Genomic DNA, 6,000 nt, shown 5'->3' on the forward strand with positions numbered 1-6,000 from the left:
TTCATCTCTATATAAAAGGAGGTGTCTGCCAGCACTGTACCATAACTATAGAGACAGCCTGGAGAGCAGAAAGACTGCAAAAGTAGACCCCATTTTCAATTCCAGCTTCAGCGGCAAGAATGTGAGTATTATTACATCTAAAAATGTATGCCTATCCTTTTAAATTGCATATGTACTAATGCTTTGTATTATTTTTACATGCAGTATGTCTTCGGAATCGGAATGTTCACTATCCCGGCAGGAACTGGCGCAAGCAGACCGTGAGATGATTATTTTCGTGCATTTGGTAAGTATATCTGCTGCTTCTCAAAATCTCTAACGTTTGTTGTTTTTTTTTCAGACATCGTCATCTTCAGCGGGCGCGACTAGTGAGGGCGAACGGCATGAGCAGCCAAGCCAAGTCCCGGTGGTGATACGGAATGTAAGTATCAAATGAGTTGTAATGTTCTTTATTTTTTATCTTCTATATTTCCTCTTTTCTGGATCTTTTTTTAACTTTTTATTCACACAAAATTTGAATATTCTAATGAATGTGTTTTGTCTAGGTTCCACAATGGGATGAAGACGTCTACCTGGATAATGAGCACCTTATGCGCCTGGTCCAGGAGCGTGCCCCATTGTGGGACAGCCGTGACCGGCTGCCAAGGACAATGTGGTGACTCGGCGGCTATGGAATGAGGTGGCCGCAGTGTTGATGGATGGCTGGGACAGCGCCACTGCATCCTCCAAAAAGGCGTTTAGTAAGTATTTCCCTGCTCTGTTATGCCGCAGTGACTATTGTCCTTGATGGCACTGTTGGGTTTCCTGCTAGATATATTCTAGCAGGAAACCCAATAGTGTCATCTGGCACAACAGTGACTGCTTTGGGTATTGTATTGCTGTATTGTGCCGGAGTGACTATTGTCCTTGATGGCACTGTTGATTTTCATGCTAGATATATTCTAGCAGGAAACCCAACAGTGTCATCTGGCTCAACAGTGACTGCTCTGGGCATTGTATTGCTGTATTGTGCCGCATTGACTTTTGTTTGTGATGGCACTGTTGGGTTTAGTGATAGCATATGTCGTGCATCATACACAATTGTTAAATGTTGTTTGTTTGTTTTTCCAACAGTGGACAAAGTCCAAACACGTTGGCGCTTGATCAAGGACCGCTTCGACAGTGATGTTCGTGCTGAGGGCCAGGTTCGCAGTGGTTCTGCGTCAAGGACAAGAACAAGATACCTGTACTATCAAGCGTTGCAGTTCCTAAGACCGGTCCTTGCCACCAGATCGTAAGTATTATAATTTTTTGGTTTATATTTTTATTAATCTGTGTTTTTCTAATCCACAGCTGATGCTTCTTGTAAAGGCATGATAGTAATGTTTTTCCTTTCTTCCACAGCACCTGGAGCAGCACCCTGCAACCTGGCCCTGGAGCGGTCCTTCATCGGACGTCCTCTGACCCGTCCCAGCCATCCGACAGCCAGGAAGCACCTTGCAGGTCAGCCACACAGACAGCTGGTGACCAGGAAGCTGGTCCATCAGGTGTTCCCCTGTCCCAGGTCTCTGCCACTGGTTATGCGGACACTACCCACCAGCGGCAGAGGGCCTTGGACAGGAATGTCTTGCCCGAGTTTATGCACTTGAGCGAGGCCTTTAATGCCAGCCTCAAGCCGCTGTCAGACAGAGTGGAAAGCAGTTTTTCACTCATGGAACGAGGTTTTAGCCACCTGGAACACCACTTTCATTCTGTCGAACAGCGCCTTGACCGTCTGGAGGCTGACCTCAACAGACCAGCGCACCATTTTTTTAGTAAGATTGAAAAGGGCATGGCGGAACACCTTAGTCCTGAGCAACAGCTGAGTGTGCTGCAGGCCTGCAACAATGCTTTCTTGCAGGCTATGCAGCATAATTGGTACGGGCAGCAGTCAGTGGTGACATTTCCAACTGTGCCACCATTGACTCGCTTCACCTCACTACCGACTTGTGCTGCATACCACTGCACGGACACCTCTATTCAAAGCCAGGAAACCCACCATTACACCACCACAAGTCTGGGTGCTGCTGGTCACTTCACCGACACCACCATGGCAAGCGCTGCTCCTGTCTGGAGCATCACCGCCACACCCATGCATGCTTGGAGCACAGCCACAGTAAACACTACAACATATACTAGCCCTGCCACCACCACTCCTCAAACCTGGACCGTCACTGCCGCCACCAGTCCTCCTGCAAGGACGAGCACTGCCACCGCCACCATAGAGCAGCAGCCACAGCAGCAGGCGGACCCACATTCCTTATTTGACCCAAGTTCCAGGCGGCGTCAACAATCAAGGCGGGCATTGGGCCCAAGTAGGTCCAGGCAGGCCAGGAAACAAACAGTTAGGACCACTCTAGCTGAAGCTCTGTCCTCTCCTTCTGGTGTGTCTAGTTCCATTCCCATAACTGGACTCCCTTCCCCTAGAACACCTTCATCAACTATAAGCTGTTCATCTTCACTGCACACCCCCAACTTGCAACCATCTGACCCCAAACACAGAAAAAAATAAAGTTTTTTATAATTTTTTGGTTAAAAATAAATTTAAATTTCTGGTTCACCTTAACAAAGTTTGATTAATGTTTTTGGTGTCGCCTACACACACTGCGCCATACACACAATGCGCCTTAAACTTTGCAAGGTGTCATAAAAAGTGTTTTGAGGATTGGCTGTTTTTACCATCCTCATTTCACTTATTGTGATACTAGGCAAGGGGGATTATTGATATACCTTGTAATTAACAACATACTCTTATTACGTGTGTGTTGAATCCACTGATGGGTAAAATACACGTCATATGTTATATACCAAGGCCTAGTATACTAACTAGAGTTGACCGACAAGGATCTGGTTTCATGAAACACAAACTGGTGAAACTCTGGCAAAAAAAAGTTGAGTTTCGTTCAAAACCCTACCACAATGTTAGTTAATGGGAAATAAAAGTCGGCATTGAGCGGATTACATTCATCCACTCAATGCAGACTTTTATTCCCCATTGACTTGCATTGGGGTCGGATTTTGAACGAAACTCCGACTTTTTTTCCACTAGTCGGACCAGTTTCATTTGAAACGAATTTGGATTCATGAAACCCGATCCTACCAAAGTCGCTCAACTCTAATCATAACTATTTATCAATCATGGCCTGGTTAATACACATATCATATTTAACCTGCAGCGTTGCTTACGTACCAATATATTTCACGCAGACTAGCAATGCTGCAGTTTAACTCATGTGTGTATTTACCTGCCCAGGTGTGAGAACATCATGAATTCACAGGTATACATGGGAAGTTTTTTATTTTATTGGAGTGTAAAAAACATAGTGCACTCGGAACTGGTATCAAAACAGGTTTTTTATTAACATACACACACAAAAACATTTCTACACCATTTCATCTTGCCAGTGCACCCATCCTACATCAGAGATAAAGTAGACCACAAATTGGTCCCTCATTTGGCCAACTTCAACGGATGATCTGATAGGCTGCTGAGTGAATTCAGGTCATGGGTTAGGAGCAGCATCATCGAGTTCAAAGGTCGGGTGCTCTTTAGCCATCACAAAATTATGTAGAACCACACACGTCTTCACCACCTCATCAACTGTTTCAAGTTTAAGATTAATGGCTGTGCCGAGAATTCGCCATCTGGAGACAAGAATCCCAAAAGCACACTCTACAGTTCTTCTGGCCCTGGTAAGCCTGTAATTAAAGATTTTTTTGGTGTGGTCTAAGTCAAAGCTGGAGTAGGGTTTCAGTAGGTTTGCGCACATTTGAAAAGCCTCATCCCCAACTATTACAAAGGGCAGTGGCGGAGCTTCGGTGTGTGGAAGGGGCCGTGGCATAGGGAAATTAAATTGGTTGCCATACAACCTCCGGCCCATGTCTGAGTTTTTAAAAGCCTGGGAGTCATTACCACGGCCAAATGCTCCAATGTCCATTGCTACAAACATGCATCCGGCATCCGCAATGGCCATGAGTACTATTGAAAAGTACTTTTCGTAATTATAGTACTCAGATCCAGTTCTTTTGGGTTTGATGATCCATATGTGTTTACCATCAACAGCTCCCAAACAGTTGGGGAAATTGCAGACTGTCCAGAATTTGTCTGCAATTTCCATCCACTTTTCAGCGGTGGGCAGGGGCATAAATTCAGGACAAAGAAAGTTCCAGAGAGCCCTGCAGGTGTCTGCAACAATTCCAGACAAGATTGTTATCTAGATTTTTTTGGGGTGAGGACAAACAATGTGCAAAACAACACAAACGCACTAAAAATGCATACAAATGCTGCATTTTTTTCCTGCATGCGCATAAAAATGCTTTAAAAAAAAATGCAGCGTTTGTATGCGCTTTTCATGCATTTGTGTGCGCAAAAAACGCACCACAAAAAACGCAAGTGTGAAAGTAGCCTTACACAGCTGGATGCTCCTCATACAGTACCATCTCTCTGCTTGTGTTTTTGGTACATTTTCCCAAACATGAGGAAGTATGGTGGAAGAGTCCGCGGACGTGGGCAGGGGGGCGCAGCTGGTACTGATGGAGGTTGTGCATCGGCTGGTTCTGGCAAAAGCACAATAGCAGCTAAGGCAGGAGGTGTTGAGCCTGCGTCATCGTCTGGCCCAAGAAGGCCTGTAAGGTTCCCTTTTCTTGGAGTAGGAAAACCGCTTTTAAAGACGGAGCATCAGGAACAGGTTTTGGTGTACATTGCCGAAACAGCCACCAGCTCTATTGCCTCCTCTTCTGAACGTTCGAAACCTGCAAGCACGGAGTCGTCAGTGCATGGTTCTGGTCAGGAAAAACATCTTTCCTTGTGTCCTTCACCCCCACCAAGAGGTAAGGATGCGGCAGCCCACACTTCAGAGTACTCTATGGAGCTCTTTTCACATACCATGCCTGGGTTATCCAGTCAAATCCTGAATTCCCCAGTCCAAGATGAATCTGACATGGAGTGCACTGATGCACAGCCACTGCTAGATGATTCTGCTGGTACATTGACCCAGAGCACTACATTGCCCTCGCAGTCTACTGAGCCAGAATCTGACCCTGATGAAACTCAGGTGCCCCTTCCCGCATACTATATCACCTTACAAGGTGACACAGAGGGAGGTAAAGAGGAAGGTGCAGATGACTTTGAAGAGGAGGTGATGGATGACCCCGTTCTTGACCCGGATTGGCATCCATTGGGGGAGGAGGGTGGCGTTGGCAATAGTTCAGATAAGGAGAAGGATACGCAGCAGGCATTGACATAGCAGCAGCGGTTTTCTGCCAGGCCGTAGCTGTCCAAAAACGTGGAACAAAAACTAAAAGAGTTGCAGGACAGATTGGCCAGACGATCAACTTAGCACAGCGTGCAAGGCCAGAAAATGTATACCATAGTAGGAAGAGTGCAGTGTGGCACTTCTTTGTCCAAAATCCTACTGATGAGGCAATGGTTACCTGTAAGAAGTGCGGAAAGACCTTTAGCCAAGGTAAACAACTGTGAAATTTGAATACCAGTTGCATGCTTAGACATTTAATCAATATGCACTTGCAAGCGTGGGCGGACTACAAAACCTCAGGTAGCACATGTGAACCTGCTCCGACTGAAGGTAGCAAGCAACGCTCCAACGCTTCCCCCACTGTAAGACCACCGTCACCGTTAAGCACACCACCAGCACTAAATGTGGAGGTGTCGTCGCAAGGCCAAAGCACTCAGGGAATCACAATGGTTTTGCAACACAACACTGAATCAAGGCCATCACCACCAATACCATCACCAACCCCCTCTCACTCCGTCCGGTCCACCGCTACTTCCCCCATATGCAGCTCTCCAGTCCAGCTCACCCTACCAGACACTCTGAGTAGGACAAGAAAGTACTCAACCTCTCATCCGCGTACACTGTGTTTGAATGCCTACATTGCCAAACTAATCTCATTAGAAATGATGCCCTACCGTTTGGTTGAAAGCGAAGCTTTCCATGACCTCATGGCCTATGCTGTCCCACG

Source organism: Dendrobates tinctorius, unplaced genomic scaffold, assembly GCF_039654945.1.
Source record: "Dendrobates tinctorius isolate UK_male_01 unplaced genomic scaffold, ASM3965494v1 ptg000022l, whole genome shotgun sequence".
NCBI lineage: Eukaryota > Metazoa > Chordata > Amphibia > Anura > Dendrobatidae > Dendrobates > Dendrobates tinctorius.